The sequence below is a fragment of the Ostrea edulis genome, chromosome 5 (genome assembly GCF_947568905.1).
Source record: "Ostrea edulis chromosome 5, xbOstEdul1.1, whole genome shotgun sequence".
NCBI lineage: Eukaryota > Metazoa > Mollusca > Bivalvia > Ostreida > Ostreidae > Ostrea > Ostrea edulis.
In genome coordinates this window covers 15,233,749-15,250,846 of record NC_079168.1, presented here as the reverse complement: position 1 = coordinate 15,250,846, position 17,098 = coordinate 15,233,749, and the positions used below count along the sequence as shown (strand labels likewise).

The 17,098-nt window shown below is 34.5% G+C and overlaps 1 long non-coding RNA gene across 2 annotated transcripts in view; it reads left to right on the top strand.

Annotated features, from left to right (window-relative positions):
- The first annotated feature begins 1,612 nt into the window (after positions 1 to 1,612).
- The window catches only part of LOC125650467 (uncharacterized), a 29,245-nt gene continuing 13,759 nt past the window's right edge, over positions 1,613 to 17,098 (top strand). The window contains exons 1-2 of one of the 2 annotated variants that reach the window (XR_007360996.1): positions 1,613 to 1,993; positions 2,991 to 3,076. This is a non-coding gene — a long non-coding RNA (uncharacterized LOC125650467). Of the gene's footprint in view, positions 1,994 to 2,990; positions 3,227 to 17,098 lie in introns of those variants that run through there. The other variant, XR_008803432.1, reaches the window with a different exon arrangement.

Here is a 17,098-nt window from a genome sequence, read left to right as displayed (position 1 = left end):
TAAGGAGGTACACTACACCGTCATAATGGCTGACTTCCTTTTAAAACATGAATGAAAATATAAATATCAGCAATATTTGTCTATTCATTTCAACATACATCGTCTAGCTGAGTAGCTCAGTAAGTTAGGACGTCGACTGCTGAACTGTAAATCGCGGGTTCGAGTCTACCAGAGTTTCAATTTTTCCCCAGATTGGTTTCTACTAAAATTGCATTTTTTGACTAAATAAATTTTTGAAAGTTTTCAGTTTCAAAATATTGTTGTACATATCCTCCACTTTTCATCTATATCAAATTTCTCCGATGTAGAATACCTCCTTAAGTGTTAGAGTGTAGCCATTAACATGTTCGACAAATCACTTTGGAAGGTCTAAGCATTCAATGTAAAAGATACAACTTTCCTTCATTGAATTTGGCTAACCACTAGTTAACTGATGGCTATCGGTATAGAACTCAACACTCGATAAATTCTATAATTCATAAAGACTTTGAAAAGAATTGTTGTCAGCGAAGAATCTAGCTGTCATCTAAGGTCAAGAATATGCACACTGGTATTACAAACAACAGAAAACAACAGATCATATCGAACTTAAACATCTGACTTCATTTAGACATACGACTATGAGTATTATACATGGTTGTACACTATATTGCACTCCGCTGTGATTGGTATGTTAGTCATGGAAATCATGAAACACACAAGGTGCATGGGAGAACAAATATTCACCTTTTGTCACCTGTGTCGAAAGCTCCAACATTACTTCCTATCTTTTATATTGTTAGCGAGTGACCGTCTCACATTAAGACATTTTAGGGTTAGTATTGTAAGTAGTCTGTTTTAGAATCCATCCCAGTATCTGCTTTATACGCTTAGTACAGTAATATGTAGTGATAGTCGTATATAACATCATCACAAGTACGCAAATGATGTTACTATGGGAAAAAACGCCTTCCATGAAATGCTATTGGGAGAAAAGCGTTCTATCGTTATCATTATATCAAGATATATGATTAATGAATTAATCATGAAGTTATATACTTTTTGAGATTTGAAATTCTTAAAAAATACATTTAACTGCTCTGCCTTCTGATTTTGATAATTAGAGACAATTATAACATCGTCAATGACCTTCAGTCATGAATTGTTAACACCCCTCTCCCCTCTCTCAACTTGTTAATATGGAATAAATTATTATGATTCAATTTTACTTCGTTTCCAATCAAACACCAGCCCAGTTCAGGGTGGCTGTAAAGTATATCTTTACTGGCGCAACATTCATTGAAATCTTATAAGAATATATCGATTTTCAAAATATTATTATGAATGAAAATGTTAATAACAATAGTAAGTAATACGGTATTACTTGTACATTTCGTACAGAACAATATCGGTAAACTGCAAGCATATACATGTAATAGGTTTAATGACAAACATTGCATACATAATATATATAAAAAAAAAAATAATTTCCCAAAACAACATAGATATAATTAAATCTATATAAAACACAATTTACAAACACCATTCATGAAAATATTTTAGTAAAATGATGAAAAAAGTTATATCTGAAAAACGTAATAATTTCTTTCAAAGTGTGACTGTACTACAGAACAAGCATATATCAACCGTGTATGTATCATAAAACGATCTAAGTGCAATAAACGTGTTTTATTGTTGTGATTGCATCTTTCGCTGCTAGTATTGCACATGTGTCTGCAAACAGGGCGTTTAGCTGTCCTCTTATCTCAAAATGCGGAAATGATCGTATATAAACATTTCTGCTGTTGACATGCAATGATTTGTTGACCGTTAAATACAATATATTGCTTTGGTTCTGTTTTATATATATTTAAAAAACTTAACAGATTTAGGTGAAAGTTTTATAATTCAAGAAATATGTTTCGCATTAACTTTAATTCTTCGTTTTCTGTTTGGTTCAGAAACTTATGCAGGAACAAATTGATGACTTAATTGGAATATTTATCAATGAATGGTGAGTAAATTAACAATAAAACAATATATAAGAAACGATTAGTGCCCAGATTTTGTAACTTCAAAATGTAATATTAATGAGTATTGTATTGTTTATTACCAAAAAGCAGTACTGCTTATAGGTTACAAAGAACGTATTACAATAATAACATAAATAAGAAAGACATTAATAAGTTATAATAAATACGAAATAGAGCATGCGTCTCATATAATATAAAAAACACATTTCTTGAAATGCTGAGGATAAACCTCGTTATGTGGTTACTTCTGATTTAAGTTTAAAAGCCTTATATTAAAATTTCCCCAAATTACACACAACACTTGTATCTGTATTTCATTACAGTTGTAATAATTCATACATTGACGGGTTTTCATGATAATATTTACTAATGTATAATTTTCTTAGTTTTTCATATCAAGGAGAAATAAATGTAATGTGATATTCGTCTTCAATATATTTATTTGTACACAATTTACACGTTCTGTTACAGTCAGGTATATCAAAATATCTCCCTCTTTCGATTTCCAGCTTATGAGAGGACAATTTAAATTTACTTATACATTGCATATATTGAACTGGAATAAGTTTTATTAAATAATGTTGCAAATCCGACCCATAGTAAATGTACCTATACATACGACACTTCGATGAATTATTGAAAAAAACCTGATGTTTACAATGATGTATAAAACTGATATCCATGTTGTAGTAATCACAGCCCCTAACTTTAAGGGCTTTGAGAGTGGTATTTTGTATCGTTGCCAATGGGACTCATTTTACGAAATTAAGGTCCAACTTATAATTTTGATTGATCAAATATATTTCCATTTTTATGTAGAAAAGATGGTTGTATAAACTTCTATTCTTTATTTATTTAGAATTGCCATAAATTTGCACAATAGGGTAAGGTGCATATCCAATGAATGGCAAAACATATTGTGGTCTTTATTTGTGGATCGTTATGAAAAATGGGCTTCATGATTTTCTTTCATTTTAGACGCTCGGACACTGGATCAATATTTACATTGAAATTTTGCTTTACTTCACCTTTTCTGAAGAGCGCACTTGCAATCTCTGAATACTGTATCCTTTTAGCGAACAAAGCAGCATGTGAAGGGAGTTAACTCATACTAGTATATAATATAGATGACAAGTAAATATTCATATACATATATTATATTTACAAAATGTATCAATTTTCCTTTTATATCCGAATTTTTAAAAAAAAACAAATGAAGAAGAATTAATTGCAACTATTCCTCAGTAACGTGGTTGTGCTTTCTGATCATAAGAATAAAGTGATGGATTTGACAGATTTAATTTCTCGTCATTCATTTTTAACACTTCCATACTGTAAATATTACAGAAATGTTTGTGTTAAGTGTTAGATCTGACAAAATTTCCATTACATGGTAAACACACCCAGATAAAACTTTAAATCGGGTGATAAAAACTCACAAACTTTAAAAAGTCAAGAGATACAACCGTTGTTTAATGAAATGGGAAATGCGATGAAAGAAAAAAAATTTACTTGATGAATGATTAAACTGCATGCGTGACGATTTGCACATCCCATATTTTCAATTTCTTTCAGACTGGACATCATATAGATTTCATTCTTCTACAAGACATTGAAAAATATAGAAGTTTAAGAAAACAAATTTGTTCCATGCATTTACATGTACTAGAAAAGATCAATCCATTAGTGTAAACAAATATACATTTTTTTCTAGCAATGATCGTATGCATTAGACATAATAAAAAGTGGTTTTTTTTTTTAAAGGAATCGGAAAAAACCCAAATCTGTCTGCTATGACATGAACATAATATGCAACAAATATAAATAAGTTGTCATGGTGTTTGGTAATATCCTCAAACAAAAAAGAGCACATTATAAACTTTATTTTATGGAAAGAACATCTCATGATATATATAAATATGTCAACTATTATGAATTTAACAACTTTTCTTTCAACACACATTGGATTTGGTTAATTTTGATGTGTAGGTACTGGAATGAGGAGGCATGAATAAATAAATATACATATATAACAAAATCCACAGTAAATTACATATAAAAAGTAAAGAAACACGAAAATGTTTAGTTAAACTTTCACTTTAAATCTTGAAAAGCTTTATAAATCTTCTGAAAATATGAAATGAAAGCGCTAAAGCTTTACTACACGTATCCGTGTTTCCTTCGTTCTTAATATCATAATTATAATATATATATATATATATATAGGTAAAAAATAAAAATGAAACACGAAGACGTTTAGTAAAGCTTTAGCGCTTTCATTTCAAATCTTCAGAAGCTTTACATTTACATTTACAAATGTAAAGCTTCTGAAGATTTGAAATGAAAGCGCTAAAGCTTTACTAAACGTCTTCGTGTTTCATTATTATTTTTTACCTATACTTTTACCGATCATTGCGAAAAGTAACTATTATATATATATATATATATATATATATATATATATATATATATATATAAACACGGGACCTCCTTTTCAAAGATCATACCCTAAAGACCCGTAAGCCGAGTGTTTGGCGAAGGAGCAATCACTACCTAAATTGTATGTTTGTGTCTTAGGTTTGACCTCACGACCTCCCTGTTACGTGTACATATACTTTCTGTATATAAAATTCTGCTGATTTACCCAATATGATTAATGTGTATGTAGTTTCATTATTTTCAAACGTCGTGCAAGTATGGATCTGTATTCATGTAGGCTGCATAGATATGATCGCACTTTTCATTTTTTAGTTTCTTATCGTTGGAAAATGACCGAGAAATTAAGCACTAATGTGTGCGAAGTATAGATCTAATCAGGAGTTGAATTGTGGTTCTGATAAAATAATCCAAGGAATTCCGAAAGTTAATAAAACTATCATCCAAAACAAATATGTTTTTCAAATTTAAGTCCAATATGATCTGACGAATTACGTTACAGAAAACATACATAGCTCTGTACCCACTTGTTAACGGACAAGTACAGACAGTGGTAGAAATGGGATATTACAATGACACAGGGGAAAATCCACATTTAAAAGATAAATACAAGCGTTAAATGTTTATTTTTTGACATCCTTATACTAATAATACAAAATGATATACAGACAACGTGTTACCTAATTAGAACTACATGTACAGTTGTACATGCATGAATTACTATATGTTTATGATATACATGTACAAGGGCACTTCTTAATAATTATCAAAAGGAGGTCGATTAGAATTTTAGGTTATTCGCCGGAAGTGCGTATGTTATCACGTACATGTCTTGATACTGCAGTCTGTATTATTCAAATTGTACAATATACTTGAATGATATTACTATTTAAATACATGTCTTCAAAATCAAAGCGAGGGCATGTTCTGCGTATGATAATTTTTTAATCAAAGAGAGTTACTGATAAATAAGTTTATGCTACAGGGGTTTTAACAGTATCGTTTAAAGTTAGCATTTTACAAATTCTATAATCGCTACATGTAAATTAATCTAATTTGCAAATACGACATATAGTTAGGTCGAATGCTGTCCGACGTGTTTCATATCAATTTTAAGCCGTTCTTTACATACTGATTTTATTATGGGTTACTCCGTTTACCTGGTCAAGATATAGGGCTCACGGCGGGTGTATCCGGTTAACAGGCGATGCTTTCTCTACCTGGACACCTAATCCCACCTCTGGTGTGTCCAGGGATCTGTATTTGCCTCCCCTCAATTTTGTATGCTTCTAGTATGCATAGCATTCTCAACACCACACCATAAATATCGAGAAATGTACATGGATATATTTTTTTCATATTAAAGACGCATGTCCATTCAAAGGTTAAATGTTTCCTTTATTATAATGAATCCCCCATGATTTCGATAGACACATTGACTGAGTATTTTCAGTGTATGAAAGTGTAGAGAAATTTTGTCAGATTTGAAAAATAGACATTTTTATTGGTGGGTACTATTGTTGAATGAGTTTCCTGACTCGTAAAAAAAGAAAAACAGCACGATAATTATTTATATGCATTTGCACGAATGCAAACTTCCGGTCAGAACTATGACAGTTCGACAGTGTTTACTCGACTGAAAGGTTGGGGGTCCTGTACGAATCCTATCTACGTGAATGATCTTTATGATTTATCTTCAAGAAGAAATGAAGGCATTTGTCAAAATTTGCAGTTGATGTTAGACTTATGTGTTTGCACATGTGGCTTTTTAAAAATAAATTGAAAACCTCTTCAAAGTAGGCTTAAATCTCAAATCGCAAAGACACCTCTATTATAATTTTTTTTTTTTTTACAATTATCAAAGAAAGTGAATGGCCTGTTCACATGTTTTATAGGGGGTAGGGAATTAGAACAACAATTGCAAGAACCATTCGATTGATTGATAGTATGTTTAACGTCTCACCCAAGAATTTTTCACTCATATGAGGGCGTCACCAAGACCGATGAAGGGCTTCAAATTTAGGCCTATGCTCGACGCTTACGGCCATTGAGCAGTGAGGCTTCTTTAGCGTGCCACACCTACTGTGATACGGGACGTCCGTTTTTAAGGTCATCTCCGAGGACCCGTGACATTCACACCTGATGCCGAGCGTTTTGCGATGTAACTGTCACTACCTGTTTTAACGACTTAGGTCTGTCGCGGCCGGTATTCGAACCCCGGCCTTCCGCATGCGGGGCGAACGCTCTTTTTTTAAGGGCGAACACTCCAACCTCTAGACCACCGAGGCGGTCTGCAAGAACCATTCGAAACACACGAAAGTCTGTGTAGAGCTATTCAGATACTCAAGAGTAATAGTCAGTGGACAATACAGCTTGCCGGCTGGAATAAACAATCTCCTGGGACAAATCCATGTAAATACAGTGTATGAATACAAGAAATCAACATAACACAAGCGTCAAAGATATCAGGCTGCTGGAGATGAAAGAAATCATTTTCCCATTCTTCTTTTCTTTCTTTCTTTCTTTTTTTAATCGAACCACACTGACGATATTCATTTTGTGCATTCCTTCAGGACGAAGAGTTAAGTGTGAAGTCATACTTTTAATTCAAATACCAATATCTTTTAAAATTATCTTGTGGAAACAATTTTATGTGGAAGGGTAACGCTTTTAAAAGGCGTATACAGTGTATATACATGTACATATGTTTGGAGCTTTCACGTGTCTGGACTCCCTTTATCACCTCAAGACCACTTTGTTGATCCGCAAAAATAGTCCACTGGACACCCTTTTTGTATTTCATGAATGAATAAATAGATATAAGTAATTTAATTTAAACATATTTTATTGAGAAACTCAACAGGATTGGGCAACAGGCAGAGCCTATGTAGGCCCTTTCCCAAATACGAAGGTCAAGTACAAAGGTACAATTGATAAAAAGGATTTTTGAAGATTTAGCAATATTGTAATGAGGTTTACATGAAAATATTTAATAAAAGTTTTGTTGAATTTTGCTTTGAATTGACTTTTTTTTTTTTATAGATCAACATGTTCTACACATACACACATACTTACATAACCCTCCACCTACAGTCACACACTTACATATAACATATAATATAGATCAATACTAACGTAGATCAATCCAGCCCGTTAGAAGAAAAAAGAAAATAAATAATTTGTATATATATAAAAAAAGAAGTAATAAATGAAATACTGCGGTAGCCCAGTGGTAGAACGTTCGTTTCGAAACCGGGAGGTCGTGAGTTCGAGCCCAGCTCGTGCCATGGCCGCATCAAACCTAAGACGCAAGCAAAGGTAGGGATTGCTCCTTCGTCAAACGCTCGGCATTTAGAAGTGAGAATCACGGGTCTTTCGGATATGACTTTTAACACGGAGGTCCCGTGACGCGGTAGGCTTTGACATCACTGCTACGGCCCCGAGTGCAATGCATAGGTCTAAACTTACAGCTTATGAAAATTTCTCGACGGGACGTAAAACAAAGAAACAAAAATAAATTTAACCCGAAATAACGCAGTGAATAGATAAAGATAGCGAACAGTGATCAATCTCATAAAGAATACAAAGTTTAAAGTAGGGAAAACACGGACCCCTGGATACACCAGAGGTGGGATCAGGTGCCTAGGAGGAGTTAGCATCCCCTGTCACACTAGCAGTGAGCCCTATATCGATCGGATAAACGGAGTAAACAGTAGTCAAAATTAGTGTACAAAGAACGGCCTCAATTGGTTTGAAATATGTCAGACAGCTTTTTACTCAATGACAGATTGTATTGGTAAATTACATGTAGATCGTTATATCGACCATACAATTTGCGAAATGCTGACTCTAAACGAGACTATTGAAACCCCTGTAACATCAACTTGTTTGTCAGTAACCTGCCTCGATCTAAGAACTGTCCATATGCAGAACAAGCTGTTGAATCAGTTGAGAGACATAAACACCATATGCGGGAGACAGTGGAACATTGCTACACAAATATTGGAAGTTGACGATGGAGAAGCTGAGGTCATTCCGTTTGTAATAAAGCCACCGTCAACATCCATGCTCAAGAAGCAGTACAAGTTGTAAACTACTTACATGTACATATGTACAAATTGACAACTACTTACATGTACATATGTACAAATTGACAACTACTTTCATGTACATATGTACAAATTGACAATTGACAACTACTTACATGTACATATGTACAAATTGACAACTATATTGTTGTTACATATATTACAGCGACAGGCCTACATTTTGTTGTAAGTTGTTAAAACAGGTAGTGACAGTTTCATCGCCAAACGCTCGGCATCAGGTGTGAATGTCACGAGACCTCGGAGATGATGTCCCGTGTCACAGTAGGTGTGGCACGCTAAAAAAAACCCTCACTGCTCAATGGCCGTTAGCTCCAAGCATAGGCCTAAATGAAGCCCTTCACCGGTCTTGGTGACGTCTCCATATGAGTGAAAAATTCTCGAGAGGAACGTTAAACAAGATACAATCAATCAATCATGTAATACATTTTGTTGTTAACACGCTTGCTTTATTTCCAGAGATTATACAACTCAAAAGCGAATATTAACAATAACTTTAATCCCCAATTAAATATGTATTACATTAATTTTGGAAAATAATTTTCAAAATACATTCAAATCAATCTCACAGTTGTTGTTTTTTTAAAAGCGTTAATCCGCAGAAAAGCATGTTCAATTTGAAAACCCATATCAAACAGGCCGCGTTCTTGCGTGGCTTGTAATATCAATGAAATATATCTTATCTAAGAATATCGAATAGTTCTACAGTTAATGAGGAACGAACTTATAATTCATAAAAAATTTACCCTCAGCGGATTGTCATTGTACATGTACTATATTTGTCTGCAACAATAGACTATGTAGCGACGTAACTGTGTATAATGGTTATGTTTAGAGTAGTATGCGTCTTAAACTACCTCTGAAATATCGAAAACAAAATACATATATGTATTCAATTATCGAAATTTTCAGGTCAGTAACATTAGTATTAACCCAAGAGAAATGTCGATAGTTGTTGTATTATGACACTGAGTGAAGTAGAGCATTGAAACTGGCAACTGGAGCCTTTAGAACGATACCTGGGCTGGCCGGCCATGTTGATATACAGCTAGACTGCAAGCCCTGGTCGAAAGTGATTAGAGATGTGAGGTTTTGGTTTTTCTTTTTGTGAGTCAACTAAATGATTGAAAGCATAGAAACCGGCTACTAGAGCATGTATAACTTACCAAACGATGCCTGCTCTGACATCTTTAGATCGGGTTCAATATCGTTATACTGTTACGTCAGTTCATGGTAGGATTCTCTCTCTCTCTCTCTCTCTCTCTCTCTCTCTCTCTCTCCGGGTAACAAATTTTTAAAAAAAATTTATTGGATGGATTTGGTTTAGTCTTTGCAAAAGGCTAATTCATATTTGTTCTAGGTTATGACTTTAGGCCAAACAAATTCACTAAGTTGTTTTTCACTCGATCATCGCACTGCCTTCAGTATGTGGATATAGGAGTACGTTTTTAATATATATATCTCTTATAACAAATATACGATGTAGCATGTTTAAAAGCATTTTGCGTTCGTTATTTCATTTTCAAACGATATTTCATATTTATGTAATGGTAATAGCCTGTCGTACGTACTTGAGGATTAATTGCTCTTTTTTTTTCTTGCAGCAATAAAACATGTCACTATTGCACGATATCAAAATTCTGAGGGAGTGTAGCTACTGTTTCACAAACAAGTTCTCGAGTCGCACAGAAATGTTTGCCCGGCATGTTTTTATACGCGACACATGTATTCGAGTCGAGTAATACAGAATGGTTATATTGTCCTCTAAATAAAGTCTGTTATCTTGAGATATACATAGTAGTTCCACTTGACTGCGTTTCGAATCCACCTCGCGCCATCCTCTTACATTTTAACAGATTCGTAAGGAAAACATTAATTAGGTCAACTTTGACAATTAATTTCACAGCATCGATTCCTTTTTGTGCAAGATAGTCGAAATCGAGATTAAAAACGCGAGTATTCATTAAGTGACCAAAAATGATAATCAATTGTATGATTTTGGAAATTTTCAATTTTTTTTTTCCTGGCATACTACTGCCCATTTTTTAAACATGCCATTTTTCTATAGATTATGCCAAAATACAACATATAATTATATTGACATGCAACATAAATATATATCAACATGTAACTTAATTATGTTGACATGCAAGAGAAATGCGATCGGATATGATTTAGAAAAAATTAAAAAAAATAATATCTCCAATGTGTGACATCTAACATGCAGACTACATATATTAACATGCCTCTTAATTATGTTGACTTGCAATTTTTCTGGTCAGTTTGTGCAGTGTCAATAATTAAGCTGCATGTTAACATAGAAATTCCGTGCAGTTTCAATTCTTCGGGACTACTTTCCCACACATGACATACATGTAACAGGGTATACCGAGCTGAACAGAGCTTGGTTGATATAAGTAAGTTTCATGTCAATCTAGATAAGTTACCATAATCAAGTTGCATGGTAACATAATTAAAATGCATGTTGACATAAATGTGCTGAATGTTGCACGCTGGCTATATATATATATATATATATATATATATATATATATATATATATATATACATTAAATTCTAATTCGCTCATACCCGATCAAATTTTTCTTGCATGTTCGCATAGTTAAACTACATGAACATGTGTATATGATGAAATACATGTATTTATGTTGCATGTCAACATAATTATCTTGCATTTTGATATAATCTATAGAAAAATAACTTGCTTTCATGGGGCAAAAATATCTGCAGAATGACAATTCGTACCATCAGGTAGGACCAGGGGTCACTCGAAAGTAGTTCTTATATCTCGAAATAAATGCGCGTAATGACAAATGAAAGTGAAACGAAAAGGTGGGAATATACCTACTTTCTGCATGACAGTGTCTAAGCTCAAATCTTTCGGCAGACAGACAGGCGCCTATTTACTTCCTGTTATGAATTCTTGTATTAGGTCTTTCCACTTTTCTGTGTTTTCCTTATGTTTATCACTATCATAATTATCTTTCTATATTTCTTTTGCTGACGGAGTGATTTTTTGTTTCGATGCTTACAGAAGGATACACGTCATCATTGTATATGCTTCAGTGAGACCATCTCGATAGAGGGAAATTGTTCCCAACTAGCTGATTAATGGTTCTACAAAAGTCAACATTGATGTATTGGTCATATAAAGGGTTACCTCTGGTCAACATTGATGTATTGGTCATATAAAGGGTTACCTCTGGTCAACATTGATGTAATGGTCATATAAAGGGTTACCTCTGGTCAACATTGATATAATGGTCATATAAAGGGTTACCTCTGGTCAACATTGATGTATTGGTCATATAAAGGGTTACCTCTGGTCAACATTGATGTAATGGTCATATAAAGGGTTACCTCTGGTCAACATTGATATAATGGTCATATAAAGGGTTACCTCTGGTCAACATTGATGTATTGGTCATATAAAGGGTCACCTCTGGTCACCATTGATGTAATGGTCATATAAGGTTACTTCTGGTCACCTTTTGAAGCGCAATGATTATAAAAGGTCACCTCTTGAAGCAATAGTTATAAAATGGTTACATCTGGTCACCCAATGATGTAAAGGTCATATAAGATTACGTCTGGTCACCCATTGATATAAAGGTCATACAAGGGTTATTGCTGGTCACCCATTGATGTAGGGGTCATGTAATGGTTACATCTGGTCACCCACTGATGTAATAGTCATATAAAGGAAACCTTTGGTCACCCATAGATGCAATAGTTATAAGAGGTTTACCTTTGGTATACCCATAGGCGCCTGGGTCAAGGATATTGCACTATAACCTATATGTAAACAATGGAGGAAATTCGAACCACGAATAAATATTTCTCTCTGATCTATGTTGTCTCTTTATACATTTTTTCATGTTCCAGGAAGCTTAAATACACGTGTCATTATCACAGAACACTAATTTATCCACGTTTTAAAAAATGTCTCGAATCAGTGGAGTATGACATTTTTTAAAACGTGGATAAATTAGTGTTCTGTGATAATGACACGTGTATTTAATCTCCCCGGAACATGATAAAATGTATAAAGAGACACCATAGATCAGAGAGAAATATTTATTCGTGGTTCGAATTTCCTCCATTGTTTACATATAGGTTATAGTGCAATATCCTTGACCCAGGCGCCTATGGGTATACCTTATTGTATATACTGTATAATTTCACATCATATAAAGATGTCCTGAGGTAACTGACATTTCAGTGCATGGATGACCTTAGGTCACCCTTGTTTTATATTTCTAATTCTACTTCAATTACATAGAGACCACATGATCAATCTCCTGCTTCCGGTATGTTCGAAATTCATACTTCCCGTTATCTCTTATACACATCTTACATGTACAAACAAACCTTACGTATGCTTTAATTTCTATTTACAACAATTCTGTTGCACAGTTACAAAGTTAAAACATTATATAATTTAGACTAACTACACATGGACCATCTGAACATTTTGGACAATCCTTACCTAAGGTTTTGTGAAAATATGCCCAGTGGATAAATTTGAACAGTTTACAAACGGAAAGACAAATGGCATGTGATCAAAAAAGCTCATTTTATCCTTTGGCTCAGGTGAACTAAACATTTCACCCCCCCCCCCCCAGTGCAACATTGCCACAGTATCTTAATTTTTTTAGTTATCTGTAAATAAATGACAAAAATTAAACAAATAAAAGGATAAGTTTCAATTTCACTGCATTGTTTTAATCATACACGTATGATAGGTGTTCATATCACATTCTAGTGTTTGGGAAAATTCGGGAGATGCAGAAAACATTGATTATATCATTTAAATTAATTATTTTTTTGTTTAGAAATGATGACATGTAAATGATCCATAATGAGTTGCTTATGTAGTGTGCATATATATACACATGTATCTGTACTTTCACTTTTATGTTGGACTATTTTAACGCGCAGTAAATAGTGTGACGTGGGGTAATACTAAAATGGTGTGACCCCGGGTCCTACTACAGGGTAGGAATTATTCTTCTACCAGAAATTTGCCGTGTAAAATACGAAATAGAAATATGGCACTTTATACATGTAATATGATCGATTAATCCCTCGTCTTCTGGGTTCGGCGAAGTGTATATTTCTCAGTTAAATAAAGCATACTTACGTGGACCCTAAGGTCCACAGAGAAATCCTATAAGCGAGGTTAAACAGGATGCTATACTATGGGGAAATCACCGGAGTCAATCGGAATATCACTCGGCCTTCTCCGTAAAGTCTAGAAAATTCTCGACGTGACGGAAAAGACCGAGCGATTTTCCGATTGTACCGGTGCGACTTGGAACCTAACATGCAAGTAGCACATATTTGTGAATGCACAAGCTCATGTTTATCGGAATCGGCAATGTTTCATAAACATTTGTCAAGAGATTTTAAAAAATGTTGACTATGTTTTGTGAGAAACAGATTTTAGTGTTCTATATAAAAATGTTATATGACATCAGCAACGCTCGTCAAAGGAAGCAATATTTTGTTGTTCATATCTCAAAATGGACATCATTTGTGAAGTTGCACTGAGGTTTTGAAACGAAAAACGACAGTTAAGCTTCTGAGCGTCAATATTTTGTTGCCAGATCTATACCACTGGATTAAGGCAATTTGTTGCCATATTGATGCAAGGTGAAGATAACAAACAGTGATCAATCTCATAACTCCTACAAGCAATACAAAATAGATAGTTGGGCAAACACGGACCCCTGGACACACCAGAGGTGGGATCAGGTGCCTAGGAGGAGTAAGCATCCCCTGTTGATATCATTTAATGAAGTTATAAAATTTCATCTAGACCAGATCGTGTCACCTGTTGAATTTAAACTTTAAGCTCTAGATCAAATACAAGGAAGAATCTTAATTCTGAGGTTAAAGGTCAAAGCTACAAATATTTCATATTCATTATCATTAAATAAAAATACTTTTAATGAGATATTTGCATGTTACAAGATAGCTGCAGAACTGTAGCTCTCTGAAAAAATATTTTGACGAAACAGAGAGCTACAGATCCTCCCCTTATAAAAACCTTCGATTTACGCCGCACAAAAAGCTGCGCACGGATGAGGCCTTATATAGTTGTATTCTTGAGTTGCTGTCTCATAAATTTAATATAAAAAAATTCTTAACATATTTTCCTACTATACTTGTGTCTAAACATACTTTCAAATAATCATTAAAGCCCCATACGACCTGAAAACTCCCAGGTTCAAATTATTTCGTTTGTTGACGTAACCATGTTAGGTAGCCGGATCTGTAGCTCTCTGTTTGTTTACTATTAATAACGGTAAAAAAAACCCAACAACTTTTTATCCCTGTTTACAGAAGTAAGTTAAGTTTAAATGAAATACGCATTAACAGTAGTGGTTACGCTTGCAAATTCTGTGTTAATAAACTTAATCGTATTCTCAAACTTGATGAGGAAATTCGGGGGAAAATGGATGTGTAGTTGATCGGACAATTATATAAAGAGAGCGGCGTGGTTACGCATTATTATAATATGGTAAAATTATTACACCAGTGAAGTCAACAAAGAAGTGTCCATTACTTACAACAGCTACAAAATGTCCAGTTTGTTCTCAATCGACAATCCTCGGATTATTCCGCTACACGCACGTAATGACCTCCGAATTATATTCTTTTCACCAAAAAAAATCACGGAAGCTCACCGATTGGTTGACTAATGAACATAAATATTCATGAACTCGAGGATTTTTTCCATCATACAGCCACTGCATTTGACGTAGTGTGAACGGAGACAATAGGCGTGGCTTGCGACGATGGCGAAGATGATTAACGATTGATACGTAACATTTATCAAGAAAAGCCATCCTGGTTTTGCATTTGATAAGTAGTTTCCAACCTCTATGTCAGTTGATTGCTTGTTTTACGTCTCGTCGAGAATGTTTCACTCATATTGAGACGTCACCAGCTGTAGATGATGTACCATGGATTTAGACCTCTGTTTAGCACCCAGGGCCGTAGCAGTGATGACCCTTTATCGTGCCAACGCATGCCGCAACACGGGACCTCCTTTTTTATGGTCATATCCGAAAGACCCGTGATTCTCATTTCTAAATGCCGAGCGTTTAGCGAAGGAACAATCGCTATCTATTTTAACGTCTTAGGTTTGACGCGGCCATGGCACGAATGGGGCTCAAACTAACGACTTCCCAGTTACGAAGCGAACGCGCTACCATTGAGCTACCGCAAACGGATCAGTCGTAAAATCGTTACCTATAACTAGCGCTCTGTAAACTATAGGTACGCCTGGTAAACCTAGTTTAACAAATGTGAAACTGTATGTTTCTCTTTTCTGTGAAATCGCCTTTCCGTGTATATCTGTAAATACTGTACTAGTACTACTCATTGACTTGTAAACAAACAATATACGTGTATACCAGTGCATTCATCGTACTGAGCCCTTAAACCACAACTATCAAAAAGATATTTTAGAAATTGTATTCACCACTTGCCTTACTACAAAATGTAGGTCAAGTACTGAAAACTGAAAATAATGACAGCAAGCATCAATTAAGCTGTGGAGTTTTGAGATAATGCATCAGATATTAATATTGCATGACGTTAGGTATGTTACTGGAACGTAAAAAATGCAATGAACCAGACCGGTATTCAAACCCGGGTCCCCTGAATTTCTAGTAATCTATCTGGCACCGGCGATCAAATCCGTCTGACTGCCAGACGAATATAACACACTGACCATTTTCCTTTCACGCACAAAGGACTTGACGGTTGACATAAAAGGATGATTCTTTATTTGTAAACTAAGTCTATATACTACTATACTTATTTAGATAGGTGGACTAATTTCGGCTGGGCTGGATATATGGACTGATGCCTTCACCGAATATCGTAGCAGTCCTTCATAATTCATGTCTGCAATCTACAAATCCCATAAATAAAAACAGTCACCACATTTTCCGTTCAAATGAGGACCCCCCTGAAGGAATTATTTATCTCCTTACAGCTGTATAATGAAGAGTTCCTATAGTCTGTTTTTCTTTATCAGTGATATGTAGTAACTGCCCATACCTACTGTATATCACTAATTGAAAAAAAAACAACAGACTATAGGAACTCTTCAATATCAGGAGATAAAAAAAAATCCTTCTGTGAGTCCTCATTTGGACGAAAAATTTAGTGACTACTTTTTATCAATCAAAAATCTACTGTAAGTAAAGACAAACACACAATTCAAATTAACCCGGAACAGAAAATTTCCTTGTGACAGATGCATGCATTTATAAATGTTAACTTAGTAGAAATAACTTGTAAATTATGCAAATCCAGGCATATTCGAGTCGACAATTTGACCGAAGCGTAAACCGTCATCGGTTCCGGCATTTACATGTTTTCCATACTATAAACATGAAGGTTTATTGATTGATTGAATATTGTTTTACTTCCCTCTCGAGAATATTTCACTCATATGGGAGACGTCACCACTGCCGGTGGAAGAGAAGTAGAGTGTAGGCTATG